The sequence below is a fragment of the Microcaecilia unicolor genome, chromosome 8 (assembly GCF_901765095.1).
Source record: "Microcaecilia unicolor chromosome 8, aMicUni1.1, whole genome shotgun sequence".
Lineage (NCBI taxonomy): Eukaryota > Metazoa > Chordata > Amphibia > Gymnophiona > Siphonopidae > Microcaecilia > Microcaecilia unicolor.
The window spans coordinates 204221058-204238293 of record NC_044038.1 but is presented as its reverse complement, the minus strand read 5'-3'; positions in this window follow the sequence as shown (position 1 = coordinate 204238293).

The window sequence follows — 17236 nt, the reverse complement described above, 5'->3', positions numbered from 1 at the left end:
TTGTAATAGAATATGATTGTGGATGAATGATGGAATGAATGGGTTGATGTGAGTGGATTTTAAAATTGTGTATTGTGTATTGAATAATAATGTGAATTATTTAATGTGTTATATGAATAAAGATTGATAATTAATGTAATGGTTGTTTTTGGTAATTGCGTATATATATATAAAACACCAAAGAAAAGTTGTGCTTAAAAGCAGGAGCCCATATTTGAAGGCAGCTTGTGCACTGCAGCTACTGAATAACATAAAGCCTGCTCTATCTTTGAGGGATTTATAGTCACTTTAGCTAAACCCAATTTGTGTGTGTGAAGAAAAATGTGTAGCGCTCAAAATTTAAAAGCTTGAGAAAAAAATGTACTATACATTTGTTCCAGAATGAAGAGCCGCAGTATCAAAGCTATGAAAATACAGCCTTGGTAATGATCTTATTTACTAAGAACTAATTGGCAGTTGTATTAATTAACTGTTTTGTCTTCCAGTGTGGCATATCTTTTAATTGAAAGCAGTTACTGAGTCGTGCTATTGCTTGGGTGAAAATAAAACAAAACAAAACAGAATAGACATTGAACAAAGGATTAAGGGGCTATTGTTAAGATGTGCTATTTTAGTAAAGTCTCACTTTATACATTGAGACCTAGTTACTAATAACTGGGGTTAACAGTAAAATAACCTGTTTAAGTTAGCTCACATTGATTTTTTCTTTAATTAAAGGGAAAGTTCTCTAGAAATCACAATCACTGCTATATGTAATAAAAGTAAGCCAAGTATAAGGCAATCAAGCCATTGTGACATCACTGATGAGGTTGGCTCTTAGACATTGGTGGAATGAGGCATTTGTGACATCACAATAACAGCTCTGGTTACCAGAGATAAAACTCTGCACACTAAAGGGGTAAGTTATCAACATAGGCTCCTCTTAAGATGAGTTATTTTTGATACAGGACCCATTTTATGCAATGAGACCTGGTCACTAATAACTGAGGTTAATAGTAAAATAACATGTCTTAATGATAGCTCATGTTAATAACTCCGCCTCCTTTTTAATAGTAGCTCATATTGAAACTGTGGCCCTAAATGGGGGAATTATAAGCAAGCAATAATTGGATATAAAAAAGTAGGTCCTGCAGAAGCTTCCAGTACCAAAACATATTTTAAGGGGTTGATCACAGAAAGCCCAGTTGGTCCACTGCTCTCTCATCTGTGTGTTCCTTGGTTGCGGTGTAAACTTAAGAATGGCCATACTGGGTCAGATCAATGGTCCATCTAGCCCAGTATCTTGCTTCTAACAGTGGCCAATCCAGATCACAAGTACCTGGCAGAAACCAAAATAGTAGCAATATTCCATGCTACCAATCCCAGAGCAAGCAGCAGCTTCCCCCATGTCCATCTCAATAACAGACTATGAACTTTTCCTCCAGGAACTTGTCCAAACCTTTTTTTAAACTCAGATATGCTAACCGCTGTTACCGTATCCTCTGGCAGTGAGTTCCAGAGCTTAACTATTATTTGAGTGAAAAAATATTTCCTCCTATTTGTTTTAAAATTATTTCTATGTAATTTTATCAAGTGTCTCCTGGTCTTTGTACTTTTTGAAAGAGTGAAAAATTGATTCATTTCTACCCATTCTCCACCACTTTGGATTTTATAGACCTCAATCATATCCCCCCTCAACCGTCTCTTTTCCAAGCTGAAGAGCCGTAATTTCTTTAGCCTTTCCTTATATTAAGTGAATAAATATCTCAGAATGTCAGTGAATGTCTCCTCTTAAAATCTCCATAGCTCAAGCCAGGAAATTAAGCTAAAACTTTACTTACAATCTGGATAGCACTCTTCAAGTATCTTCTGCAAGCAACCCAGCGGTGTTTGGCTTTGGAACTATAATATACATAAGTATATAAGTATTGCCATACTGGGAAAGACCAAAGGTCCATCAAGCCCAGCATCCTGTTTCCAACAGTTGCCAATCCAGGTCACAAATACCTGGCAAGATCCCAAACAAGTGCAAAACGTTCTATACTGCTTATCCCAGAAATAGCGGATTTTCCCCAAGTCCATTTAATAATGGTCTATGGACTTTTCCTATGAGAACCTTGCAACATGCACTGCGGAGGATCTCTTGTAATTAGTGCTGGTCGATTGTCAAAAGTGATATCAACTGATAATAAATTAATGCAGAAGCCCTTCAACCCTTCAACCATCTCAATGCAGTTGTTCCTAAAGTATGGTGGAAACTACACTTGTTTAGGCATATTTGATCCTCCTATTATTTATTTTTATTTTATTTGTTACATTTGTATCCCATATTTTCCCACACATTTGCAGGCTCAATATGGCTTACATAATACCATGAAGGCATTCGCCAAGTCCGGTATGGGAATAGTACAAAATGTTATAGTGGGATAGGGAAGATAAGATTCAATCAAGTTGGGTTTGTGGTAAAAGGGTTTGTCAGTGTTCAATACGATCTTTGATAGTGTTGAGTCACCTAAGTTGTGTCATTCGGATATGCCTTTCCGAATAGGTGTGTCTTTAATAATTTTCTGAATTTTAGGTGATCATAAGTTGTTTTCACCACTTGTGAAATTGTCAAATTTTGATTCAGGCTTTCATTTTGAGTCAGATTACAGCAAGGGCCCTCTTTACTAAGGCGCATTAGTGTTTTTAACTCGCCTACAATTAGCACGCACGCTAACTGTGTAGGCGCCTATAGGGATATTGTAGATGCATACACAGTTAACGTGAGTACATGGTTAACGCGCATTAATAATAACACGCCTATAACGTGGCTTAGTAAACAGGGCCCTACAGTACTTTATGCAGGGCGACCTGAAAAGTTGTGCAGTAAACTTCAGTTACTTCAGAGTAGAGAATGACACGGGGGCGGGGACCCTCAGTAACTGCGGGGATGGGGACAGGGACAGAGCTCACGGGGATGGGGTGGGGACAGATCCCACAGGGACGGGTTGGGGATGGGGACAGAGCCTGTGAGGACGGGGACAAACCTTGTCCCTGTGTCACTTTCTACTTTGAAGCCTGTTAATGAACTGGATTGTTATTTATGTTTGATGCAGACAGCAATTTTTTTTATTTTTTGGAAAAACAAGCTAACGTGCTGGCCACAGCTAGCAAAATTTGCATGGGGGGATCCTATACATCCTGCTACCAGCGCATCTTCTAAGAAGACATCTTCTATTGCAGGAGGGACTGTGGAAGACAGGAGAGCTAGACTGAATCCTGAGATTGCTGATGACTTCTTATTCATCCACAGATTAAAAAATCATAACTGCTTCATAGGGCATATTTCTCCCCCACTAGGGCATACAGAATGGGTTGTATTGTGTACCCCTGGACAATTTAACAGGGTGGATTAGGATTCCTTAGGGTAGTAGAAGTCAGCTATTGTTGGGATTGGAAGAGTAGAGGGTGGTGGTAGTGGGAGGGTTATTATAGCTGCTTATTGTTATTAATGTTTTCTATTTGTAATTTATACACAACAGTTGCACAGCATATTGTTCCTTTTTATTTTTTAATAAAAAGATTTAAATGTAAAATCATAGGTGTCCGAGGCTTCTGCAGATGAGAACAGAGCCCATGGGGATGGGGTGGGGACGGGGACAGAACCTGCAGGGTCGGAGACGGGGCCTGTGGGGATAGGGACAAATTTTGTCCTCTTGTCTTTCTCTGCTTCAGAGTACTGCAAAAACACAATAGATTTACCCCCATGTTGTGTGATCTTCAATGGTTGACTTTAGAGGCGCAAATTCAATTTAAGGTCTTCTATGATTGCCCTTCTTTGTTATCCACAGTCTTAATTGAACATTATGTTCAGATCATTGTTTGGCTATTAATTCCTGAAAGTAAAGGCATCCAGTCTAAAAGAACATTAACATTAGTATTTGCTTAAAAAGCAGCAAGTATGTGGAATATTCTTCCTTTTTCATTGAGAAACTCACTTGGTTATATAACTTTCCATTGTCATTTGAACACTTTTATTTAAAAAAAAATTCCTGTTAGTAATTTTGTTTATATATGTTTTTTTTTGTTTTAAATTGTGACATAGTAGAATTGCCTACTTCCAGTCTTTTGTAATGTGTCTTGAAGCCAAGGGGCTAAAAACTGAGCTATAAGTATAAATTGTGTTTTAGAATTACGGTTAGATTTCTAATTAAAGGTGCATTGGCGAGCATTTTTCATTTGGAATGAAACAAATTGGAAACTAAGAAGTGTTTTCTTCTTTTTTTTTTTTTACTAAAAATGCACTCAAATTTGCATTTACGGTGATAAAATATGGTAAAAGCAGTTAGCTTAGCAGGGTTTAAAAAAAGGTTTGGCTAAGTTCCTAAAAGAAAAGTCCATTAGCCATTATTAGAATGGACTTGGGAAAATCCACTGGTTATTCCCAGGGTAAGCAGCATAAAATCAGTTTTACTGTTCTGGGATCTTGTCAGGTACTTGTGACCTGGATTGGCCACTGTTGGAAACAGGATACTGGGTTTGACGGGCCTTCGGTCTGTCCCAGTATGACAACACTTATGTTCTTAAAATTTTATGCAGTACGTTTTGGAGGTGTTCCCACCATGTTTATTGCAGATCTTGTGTTAATATTCCTGTTATCACGCAATACCTGCCGAGAGTTAACACCGCCTAACGTTAACTCTGTGTTAGCCAGTTAGCACATTTAAGTGTAATGCACTAGCTGGCCAGTGCTTCTTCACACACTCTCCGCTCATGTTATGCCCCCTGAGGGAAAATAATCTGAAAAATACGGTAATGCACGGTTTAAAATTTGTATACATGCAAACTACCACAGAAGCCTTTAATGTGGTTGTGAAGTAGCCTGTTTCCAACATTAAGGGCTTGACACACTTTAGTATGGACCCCTTAGTTAAGTCATCTGTCAGGAAATGACAGTCTTTTTTTCCCTTTAGCAACTGGTCCTAGAGATTACCAGGGATCCACAGGCACTAAAGAAAACCAAGGAGCCCTAGGTACATGGTGAGGAGCTGTGACTAATTAAATCCAGTTTACTTATGGGAGCTCTGCTTTCCCAAGATGATTATGGGAATTAATATACCACTAATTGTGCCAGACAGAACAAGGTAGTTTACAATCTAAAACAAAATGGATTGAAAAGAACTCCTGTAAACTATGTAGGACAGAGCAGCATGGACGAGATCAAAGCAGGGAAATCAGACCGTAAGAAATTTTCCAAGTAAAAGAGGAGCAGGCAAGCAGTTCTGTGGCCATGACAGCCTGTGTCACCCAGGGGTCTATCAGTCGTCTTGCTTACTTTGTCTACCACGTGACTGATTAGTCAACCTGCTAACTAATGGGCTGTTTTACTAAAGGGTTGCCGCATGGGAACCTGGAACTACCGCCAGCCCAACACGGTAGTTCCACCCCCAGCGGGCGCCATTTCCAGTGCTAGCGGAAATTATTGAAAAAATATTTCTGCAGGGGGTTACCTAGCGGTAATCGGGCAACATCGCTTGCTGCCGGGTTAGCGTGGGAGCCCTTACCTCCACCTCAGTGGGTGTTGGTAAGTGCTCCACCCTCCCTCGAAATGGCTGCTTGGCAAGTGTGAACTTACTGTACGACCATTTCATTTTTGGTTATTTTCACCTGGTGCTTGGCAAAAATGGCCACCACCGCTAGCGCAGGGCCCCTTTCACCGCAGCTTAGTAAAAGGGCCCCTAATTTATTAACCACTTACAACCTTCTGGTGGCTTTCTTTTCACTGAAAAGTCACTGGATTGATTAAGCAACCAGAGGCACACATAATGATGGACACAGCTTGGCATAAGAAGTCCAGTTGTTAAAAGTCTGGGCTTTGAAACCTTGATACTGTAATGATCTTCAAACACATCTGCTACATAAGTTAGAACCTGGGCTAGCTAGCACCTTGTGAAACTGATTCACAACTGGCAGCTTGATAGATTGGCTTGAGAAACTGTAGGAAGGTTTACTGTGCTCTCAAATTAAAACATTTACACATTTTAAATCCAAGCCAGGTCTGTGGACTCTTTTTAATTATTCTCTGTGTCTTTTCAAATGCCTTTATTCTGAAGATCAAACAGCTGTCACCTGTGTGTTACCTTGGAACTGAAAACATGACAAGATGGTTTCATGCGCTGTCATTGTTTTATAGGAAAAAACCTGAAACCACCTGAACAGATATGTTCATTTTAAAGGAGGACTGCTGGAAATAGTCATGACAGTGAAAATATCTGAAGCTTGAATGAAGGGATTTGCATTCTGTGAGTTTGTTAGCCCCAGAGATTTAGGATTGGGCTGAGAAGAAAGTATGCATGTACTTTTCATCTGTGTGCGCAGTTAAATGCAATGGACTGTTTAAATGTTTCTCTGCTGTTACCTGAAATCAGCCCCTGTAATTTTGCAGAACTGCAGCACAGCTAGAGATAGATTCAAGAAAGGGTACCTAAAATTGATGGATGCGCTTAGCGCAAATTCTATAATGCAATAGCCAGCATACGTGCATGCTTCCAACTGATTATCTGCCAGTTTCTATATAATGCGCCTAGCGTTCCACGCTGAAATCGAAATGTATTCCATAACAATATGCATAACTTAATTGCCTTAACAAGCTAATCAGCGTTGATAACAGCACCTGTCACAAAACGCCTAGCCACCTGCCTGGGGTTACCCCGCAGCCACTTAGAGGGTCTATCTCCAGCACAGTTCAGGTCTTCCTGCACCTGCCCCTTGTGCTCTACACTAGCACCCTCCTCCCACCGACTGGGTCTCAACCACTTCTGGGTGAGTCTCCCGCTCTCAAATTATCCCCAGCGATTTCTGGGTTATTGGAGGCCACATTCCCAGTGGTCCCACAGTTCCCAGAAAGCATTCACAGACCCAACACACAAACCACCAGGATTATTTATCAGTCCAGACAAACAGGGCAAAGAAACAATTATGTTTATTCTCTTTAAAAATATTGAACAGTGGAACAAAATAGTGCAATTGGCAAACAATAACAGGTAACTGAAATATGAATCAATTATAACAATAACTAAACACTTGCATACTTCCTAGAAAGAACCTGGGGAGATCAGGGCGTATATCTGTTCACAATGCTTCAGCAAAGAGTTCTCGCTCTCCTTCTCCCAGTCTGAAACTGAAGCAACAGCCAGCAATAACTGCTGGGTAATTTCAAACTCCAGGCCAATCAGAGCCCAGTCAACAAGTTTCAAATAAAACTGGTTACATCACTACAGGCACTTCCTATTATCTATGTGCCAACTAAAAGAAAGAAAAGTCAGTCCTCTGTAACAGCTTTAAGCATAAACATGCACTATCTGCTGGCTAAATAGGATAAATACATTTCAGAACATAATCAATGCAGGAGAATATCCAATACATTTTATAGGCTTAAAACATTTATGGTCCATTATTGCTAGTTATTTGTGCGCCAATTGCAGCACCTGCCCCGATGCAGTGCAGAACCCCCCCCCCCCCGGGTACACGCCGCTGGGGGGGTGCCGCAGTGCGTGCCTGCTCAGAGTTCCCTGACTTCGCGCGTTCGCTGCAGCTCCCTCTGACCCGGAACAGGAAGTAACCTGTTCCAGGGCAGAGGGAGCTGCAGCGAACGAGCGAAGTCAGCGAACTCAGAGCAGGCACGCGCCACGGCACCCCCCAGTGGCGTGCACCCGGGGCAGACCGCCCCCACCGCCCCCCCCTTGGTACGCCACTGGTGCTGGGCAAACTTATACGGTCTGTGCCAGAGCCGGTGGTGGGAGGCGGGGCGGATGGTTAGGGGGCGGGGATAGTGCTGGGCAGACTTATACGCTCTGTGCCCTGAAAAAGACAGGTACAAATCAAGGTAAGGTATACACAAAAAATGGCACATGTGAGTTTATCTTGTTGGGCAGACTAGATGGACCGTGCAGGTCTTTTTCTGCCATCATCTACTATGTTACTATGTTACAAAATAAGTACATTTATATAGTATGTAAACCTCTTTGATTGTAACCATACAAAAGGCAGTATATCAAGTCCCATTCCCCTTTCCCTTATGTTCTTTCTTTTCTGGCAAACATGCTCTCACAGAGCTCTTTAAAGGGTATTCTGGTTCCTGGTTTTGGTGCCAGTAGGCGTCAAGTCCAGCAATGGGGGGACTGGAGGGGGAAAAGCTTTATGCTGGGGGGGGGGGGGGTGAGGCGGCAAAAATAATAATTTAAAAAGGGGCGGCTTTGGGAGAAGGTTTCTCTGCACAAGGTGACTATTTTTAAACTCTTTTTTTCCGCTTTTGTAGCTACAGACTATACAAAAGACTTTTCACACTCAAAAATTCTCTGCACTTGGTTCTAACATGACACATTTTCTCTCTTTCTCTGCAACATAGATGAGAAGACTTTTTTTTAAGTTACACAATTACAAAGAAAAAAAAACAAGGTTTCTTGAGTAATCCTGCATTCCTTTGCATCTGAAAAGTATTTCCTGTGGCTGTATTTTTATGGCCTCAGTGTAAATCAGAAGCATCGAACACGTATGCATAGACAAGAATGGCTTACTGTTTCCTTTCCAAATGGATATGGCTTATCACACATTACATGCCTTCTTTTCTCTGTATAATGCTTTTTAATTTCCATTTATATTGGATCTTTAGCTTTTACAAGCAAACATGAGTTACAGTTTGCAGAATTTCTAAAATGCTTAAAAACGGGCAACGCAAGCTGAGTTAGTAAAATATGCCGAGTGGTTATGGCATTCAGTGGTACTTTGGAGCTGTTTGTTAAAGTCAATTCCCTACCGGGTACCACAGAGCTGTTTGAGGGACCATCCATGCCTTAAGGGGTAATATTTAGGCACAAAGAACTCTTGTAAATGACCAGAATACTGGCATGTATGTGCCAATGGCATAAAAAGTGGAAAGAACACAAAGGTCCCACAGGATGGACGAAGTCAAAAAACAAGGAGTGGGAACTGGATCAGGCTCTTCAAAAACAGACTCAGGACTCCAAAGTGAAATTATAGGTGTTTATTTAAGCTGACTCGACATAGTACCATGTTTCGGCACATAAGTGCCTGCCTCAGGAGTCTTGATTTGTATACTTGACAATCACATTTGTCTTGGCAGTACGTCTATTAAAATAAACATAAGCTGGTCTTTAAAAAGACCATTGATGAAAGAAAAACATGAATTGCATGTAAACACCTATAATTTGACTTTGGAGTCCTGAGTCTGTCTTTGAAGAGCCTGATCCAGTTCCCACTTCTTGTTTTTTGACTGTGCCAATGACATAGGCATGGGTGGGCTGGTATCTACCCAATTTGGATTCGGCACGTACCTAAAATTGTGGTTCTCTGGCTGTGGCTTGCAAGGATCCCTAAACACCATCAGCAGAAAACTTCCTTCTCCTTGGGCAGCCAGTGCTCTTCCAAATGGCTGCCATCAACACTTGCCTCAAGCTGACACCGACCCCTCTTCACATGCCCAATTTTCATGCATGCATAGCTTGCTGGCAAGCATAAACTCAAGGCAAGTGCTACCTGCTGCCATTTGGAAGAGCACTGGCTGCCCGAGGAGGTGAAGGTCTTCTATAGGCAGAAGGATGGCGGGCTTGTAAGAGGGACGTCCTTTGATAGGTCTATGAGAAACACGTCCTTGTTACTGTACTTTACACTTATGAATGTTCCTTATATTTCCCCGTACCTGGATGTCCGCAGCTACATGCATTGTACTTGCGGAACAACCAGGTACATCAAAGAAGTCTAAAGTATAGTAATAAGGATGTCTTTCTCGTAGAACTGGCAGAGGTCGTTAATACAGTACAGTGAGTTTTAGGGACGTCCTTTTGCGGTTCTGGAAGATGGGCGTCAATTTTACTATACTTTGGACGTCCCTGATTTGTGCGTTTTGCACTGCGATAATGGAATGTCTAAGGACGTCCATACTATTTTTCGATTATACCTACCTGATTTTGGCTGACTTCGCGAGGGCGTCCTAATTCATACTTAGACAACCTTTCGAAAATGCCCCTCTGGTTGTGTCCCGAGGACTAGGTTGAGAACCCCTGCCCTACTGACAATGGGATGTGCACAATATATATTTTAACCCTTCTCTTGTCCCGCCCAAAACATGTGTAATCTATGCGCCCCTTTAAATCCCTTCATCTTCTCATTCTCTATACAACTTATCTCTGTAAAATGTTGTATCCATACATTGTGATATCTCTGTTACACATTGTTCCATTTATTGTAAGCCGCACTGAACCTGCTATCGAGCGGGAAAAAGCGGGGTATAAATGCTACAAATAAATAAATAAATATGCACATATTCACAAGTTTGATGTGTACATTCCAGCTTTCTAAACTCTGGATCTAAGCGTATGATATACGTGCGAAATGCTGGTTTACACATGACAAAGTCGTGACTAGATTTTCTAAAATAACCATCTGTACATAAATTCAGCATCTCCACCTATCTACATAGTGGTACTGAATGTACATATTTTAAAATATTGTTTAAAACTATACAGTGACTACCACAGTTGAGCATTGACTCAAATATAAATGTGATGATTTCCCCTTATATATAAACATAAGCTTCAAACATCATGAAGTTGGGAGTACAGATTAATATGACTGAATTCATGGAACCAGAAGCCCAACAGCTGCTTGTTGGGAAGCTTCTCCCTCCTCAGGTACCGAGGCTGCAGAAAGCTAAAGAGTTGGAGGGACTTGAGGGTTTCATTATCCAGCTTTATGAGGAAATGTGAAAGAGAGAGTGGGTCAATTTTGGAATCTTCCTGGTCCCAGACAGACAATTGACAAATGGAAAATCAGACACCGGACTTGCGCATTAAAGCATTAATTTAGATGTAGTATTCTTGCCTATACATTACACCAGTGCTTCTCAACTCAGTCTTCCCAGCCAGTCAGATTTACCGGATGTCCACAATGAATACGCATGAGAGAGATGTGCATTTCAAGGAGGCAGTGTGTACACGTTTATTGCACCAAACGTACGTAGCTGGCAAGTCTTTGTGCTGCAGAAGGTGAGCCTGGCTGCAGAGGGATTTTCATATTTCCTCTGCCTTTTTTTTTTTTTTTTAAATAAGATTGGTGTGGATCAGTGGCGTAGCCGCAGGTGGGCTGGGGCCCACCCACTTAGGGCTCAGGCCCGCCCAACAGTAGCACATGTTTAGCGGTAGCTGGTGGGGATCCCAAGCTCGGCCAGCTCAAGATTTCCCCCTGATGGTAACGAAAACGCTACTCTCCACAATAACGGCACCTGCGCATGCTCAGTTTTCAGTGCATGCCTGCTGCAGACTGCCAAGATGGACAGAAGCATTTTCTGACCAGCTGAGATATTTTTTGGGTGGTGGTTGGTGGGGGAGGAGGGGAGAACACTTGGTGCCCACCCACTTCTTGCCTAGGCCCACCCAAAATCTGTTGTCTGGCTACGCCCCTGGTGTGGATCATTTACAGCAAGCTGAAAAGTAATTAAGACTGCTTGTTTGTAATACAATTTTATTTTTAAATGTTTTGCAGTATTCTTTCATAGAACAAAGTGATTCTTAAGGAAGGAAGGATTTTCACTTCTCTTAGCTTTGTCACGATGTTAATGTGGAGCTAGCTCAGTGGCTGGAGCCCAACCACAGATTTAAACCCTATTGTTGGCTGTCTTAAGTGACCATGAGAAAGTCCTTGAACTTCTTTATCCTAAAACCTTTCTTTGCTTTCCCTAATCTGGGATTCTTAACATGGGAGCCCATGAATGGGCTCCAAGAAGAACATGAAGTGCAGGCTTGCTTTAAAAACAACATTGTCTAACTTAAATGTTAAAAAGAAAAAAATATATAAACAAATTAAGGGCTTCTTTTAGAAAGCCGCGCTGGTGATTCCTGCAGGGTAAATGAGAAGAAGCCCATTCAAGTCCTATGGGCCTCCTCTCATTTGCCATGCAGGAATTGCTAGCACAGCTTTGCAAAGGAAGCCCTAAATTTGTCTGACTCATTCTGGAGTACAACCAGAAAGGTAGCTCTCCTATATGGGAATAAAATAGAATCAAAACAGCTTATCTGTGCTTACGCAGCAAATCCTTACTTGGGAAGTAAGGCTAGTGCCAGGCAAACTTCTACAGTTTGATTTTGGCTAGATAGATCTGGTTGGGTTGGAGCAGGCTTCAACGGCAACTCCGGTACTTGAAAATTAGACCGGTACTGGGCAGGCTTCTACGGTCTGTGCCCTGAAAATGGAAAGGACAGCTCAAGATCAAGTATTCACATGTTATATACTAGAAATTTATCTTGTTGGGCAGACTGGATGGGATTGTGCAGGTCTTTGTCTGCCATCGTCTACTATGTTACTATCAGGCTCATTTTCAAAAGAGATGGACGTCCATCTTTTGACATAAATCGGAACATGGATGTCCATCTCTCAGGGACGTCCAAATCGGTATATTTGAACCCCGATTTTGGACGTCTCCTCTCCAACTGCAGTCCGTCAGAAGGACGGCTCAATCTCAAGAGGGCATGCCAGGGGTGTGTTCAAGGCGGGACTTGGGCGTTCCTAAGATATGGACGTCTTTCATTGATAATGGAACAAAACAAAGATGTCCAAGACGTTTTGAGCTAGACCTGCTTTTATAACAAATAGCTGCAGTGGGAAATGGACCCACTTCCCCAGGATCAAAGTCTGCTGCATTAACCACTAGGCTACTCCTCTACTCCACATGAGGTGCCCCAAATGACCAGATGACCACTGGAGGGACTTGAGGATCACCTCTCCTTACTCCCTCAAATTAGACAACATTTTTCCAAACAACACTTTCAAAAGGAAAAGATAGACTTTTTTTTTTTTTTTTTTTTAGAAAATGACCTTTCCTGTTCTGATTTTGGACGTTTTACAAAAAATGTCCAAATTCAGACTTAGATGTCATATCCAAAAATGCCCTTTCTGTATTTGACTTGCCCAAAGTCTCAAGGAGCAGCAGTGGGAATTGAACAAATATTGCCAGGATTAAAGCCTGCTGCACTAACCAGTAAGCCACTCCTCCTCTGTTTTGGATGTTTTGCATTTGGGTGTCTTTTGTTTGAAAATGGACCAAAACCAAAGCTGTCCAAATCACAGGGAAGTCCTTGGTATTTTTGAAATGAAATATGGACGTCCATCTTTTTTCGAAAAATGACCTTTTCCCCGCCTCTGAATTTGGACGTCTTTGTAAAGCGTCCAAATTCTGACTTAGACGTTTCTTTCGAAAATGCCTCTCCAAGAGATCTCATCCATAGAATTCTAGAAAAAAAAAAAAAAACAGGGGTGGCCATACTTGCTGGACTCAGAAAATCAGTCCCCTCTTCAGTTTGCATCAAGTCCTAACTTCTTGAAAATACTTCCTAAGCAGTGTAATTTGAGCAATCAGAGCAGTTTTTGCAACATTTAAGAGAGGTTAAGTTCCTAACACGCATGTTATTTTTAGGAAGAACTAAGACCTTCCACTATAATAAGTCTTTGATCAAGTTTCACCAATGTAGCAATTATCTTACCTACCTTACTTTTGCCTGCTACAGTGAGCTGTGGAAATAATTATTCTATTAGCTACAATTTATCTTTACAAGGCTGGCTTTACAACATTTGTGACAGTAAAAAAAAAGAAGTCATAATCTATTCAAAGTTAAAGATTGGGGCATGTTTGCTAAAGTATGTTAAACGGTAAATATGCATTTTAATGAGCAGGATCCTGCTAATGGCTACTATGTTTTTTTTGCGGACGATACTAAGATTTGTAACAGAGTGGACACCGGGGAAGGAGTGGAAAACATGAAAAAGGATCTGCGGAAACTAGAAGAATGGTCTAAGGTTTGGCAATTAAAATTCAATGCGAAGAAATGCAAAGTGATGCAGTTAGGGAGTAGAAATCCACGGGAGGAAGTATGTGTTAGGCGGAGAGTGTCTGAGTTACGGATGGGGAGAGGGATCTTGGGGTGATAGTATCAGAGGATCTGAAGGCGACGAAACAGTGTGACAAGGTGGTGGCTGTAGCCAGAAGGTTGCTAGGCTGTATAGAGAGAGGTGTGACCAGCAGAAGAAAAGAGGTGTTGATGCCCCTGTATAAGTCGTTGGTGAGGCCCCACCTGGAGTATTGTGTTCAGTTCTGGAGGCCGTACCTTGCTAAGGATGTAAAAAAAATGGAAGCGGTGTAAAGAAAAGCTACGAGAATGGTATGAGATTTGCTTTACAAGACGTATGAGGAGAGACTTGTGGACCTGAACATGTATACCCTGGAGGAAAGGAGAAACAGGGGTGATATGATACAGACGTTCAAATATTTGAAAGGTATTAATCCGCAAACGAACCTTTTCCGGAGATGGGAGGGCGGTAGAACGAGAGGACATGATATGAGAGTGAAGAGGGGCAGACTCAAGAAAAATTTTAGGAAGTATTTTTTCATGGAGAGAGTGGTAGATACTTGGAATGGCTTTCCGCGGGAGGTGGTGGAGATGAAAACGGTAGCGGAATTCAAGCATGCGTGGGATAAACATAAAGGAATCCTGTGCAGAAGGAATGGATCCTCAGAAGCTTAGCCGAGATTGGGAGGCGGGGCTGGTGTTTGGGTGGTGGGGCTAGTTCTGGGCAAGACTTCTACGGTCTGTGTCCTGAAAATGGGGCTAGTTCTGGGCAAGACTTCTACGGTCTGTGTCCTGAAAATGGCAGATACAAATCAAGGTAAGGTATACACAAGAAGTAGCACATATGAGTTTATCTTGTTGGGCAGACTAGATGGACCGTGCAGGTCATTTTCTGCCATCATCTACTATGTTACTATGTTAAATATTGCATGTTAACTGCTTAACATGTAGTGGGGCAAGAATTAGGCAGAGTGTAGGCAGAGATCGGGGGTGGAAAGATAGTAGTCATACCCCGAAAAAGCAAACCAACCCTGATTTCCCCTTGCCCTTACTTGGAGGTATCCGTGGTGATATAGTGGCTGGAGTAGGAGACATCCTCTTACACTCCAACCCTGTTGCCACACGGGATCAAAATAGTACATGAAGCGTTGCAGTAGTCTAGCAATATTACCGCTGAGGTTCAATCTGCCATTTACCCAGAGGTATCTCTGAGGGTGGTGTAGTGCTGAGCAACAGTAATCCCCATACACTCTTGCCCCATTGTCACATAGGTTTAATAGGATGGCTCTAATACCTATAAGGTAAAGTCTTTCAGGACTAGGAGTAAATACCATGATTTTAGTGGGTGCAGTTAAGAATACCATGTCAATGATGGGGTTGAGGAAGAATAAAGGGTCTTGGATTTGATGTACTGCCTTTCTGTGGTACAACCAAAGTGGTTTACATGCAGGTACTTTTTCTGTCCCTGTTGGGCTCACAATCTAAGTTTTGTACCAGGGGCAATGGAAGGTTAAAGAAGACCAATTTAATACTAGCATTTGGATTTTTTTTTTTTGGGGGGGGGGGGGAAGGAATCTCACAACTCACACTGAGCTCGGCTGCAGCATATAATTGTGGCACAAATGTGCTTTCATATAGGAAAGTACTGCTGTTTTCTTTAATGGAGAGGAGGGAGAATCAATTAAAATTCAATACGGCAGTGAACAAAATCACTGGCCTCACTGTTTGAGGTGTGTGTGGTACCTAAGCCTTATGGGCCCCGAGTCAAATAAAACAGCAGGGCAACAGTCCTTAACGCAGACTGCTAATCAGTAAATGAAGTCCTCTGATTAACTCCAGTCAATTTGAGCAGAGATAATCTAGTTAGAGTAATTTGAATCTTTCCAGAGAGGATGGGAGATATGATTAATAAATGACATATATGATTGTTTGTTCTTGTACTGTATGGGCTCAGTTTAATCACTTATTTCAATGTATGAGTAGATGCTGACTTCTTATAGACAAATTTGCTCATTATACATTAGGGTTCACTTATATAAAAGAGTCTAACAAAGATGACCAGTCCTTAGAATAAACTCATCCCCTCTTGTAATATGTGCTGTGGAGTCAGTACACCAAACCTTTGCCTCCGACTCCTCTATGTTTCTACTGTCCAACTCAGACTCCTACTATGTATAGTACATCTAACTTGAGTTGGTAGTAAAGCAGTAACCACCAGGACAAAGACTCAGGTTAGATGTACTGTATATATTGGCAGTCTGAGTCGGACAGCACAGCATATAACATATTTACTAGTACTTTAGATCCAGGACAAAAAAAATATATAAATATAAAATGATAAATCTACTAAGGCTGCAAGTTAATCGCAGTTAACTCTGTGATTAATGCATTCATCATTAATCACGATTAATGAATTTAATCATATTGCAGCACCTCCTGTCTCCTCCAAACGTCTCTTCTGCTCTATTCTATTCCAGACCCTTGTCCTCAGCATGATCCAGCATCTTTCCCTCCAACCAGGATTCAACATCACCCCCCCCCCCTCAGCATGTCAGTCTACCTTAAAAGTAGTCTTCTATTGGTCCCAAGCAATGGCAGTGGTGCACATATGCTGCCTGCAGTCTGCTCCTCTGATATCACTTCCTATTTTTGAATGGGTGAGATGGGTTAGAGGGAAAGCTTCAGACCTGGCTGCAGGCAGCCACTGCCGGAGACCAACAGAAGATTGGGAGGGAGAGGGGAATTGAGAGGGGGGCAGATGCTGAACCCTGTGAGCTGCAGACCTGCAAGCAGAACTGGAGGGAGGGGTCATCAGTGGAAGCTGTTGCCAAAGCAGTAAGCTCCAGCAGCCGCAAAAAGAACTTTGTGTTGCTACTCATGAGGGTGGAGAGGAGGGAGGGTGAGGTGCTAAACAATAGGAGGGAGGGAGAGAGAAAGAGATAATGGACCTGGGGGAAGAGGAAAGGGAGGGAAGGAAGAGAAAGGGGGATATGTTGGATCTGGGGGGGGGTGGGAAAGAGAGAGATGATCAGTCCTTTAGGGAAGGGAAGGGGGATGGGATTTGATATACCGCCTTTCTGCGGATACAATCAAAGCAGTTTACAGATTATATACAGGTACTTATTTTGTACCAGGGGCAATGGAGATTTAGGTGATTTGCCCAGAATCACAAGGAGCTTCAGCAGGAAGTAAAAAAATAAACAAACTTTAATTGCGCAATTAATAGCACTCAGAAATTTTTAGTCATGCAATTAATCGTGATTAAAAATTTTAATCGGAATTCAGCCCTAAAATTTGACATATCTTATAATGTAAGTTTTTGTTTTGAAGCTGGAGTCAGTATATTTTTACCAACACCA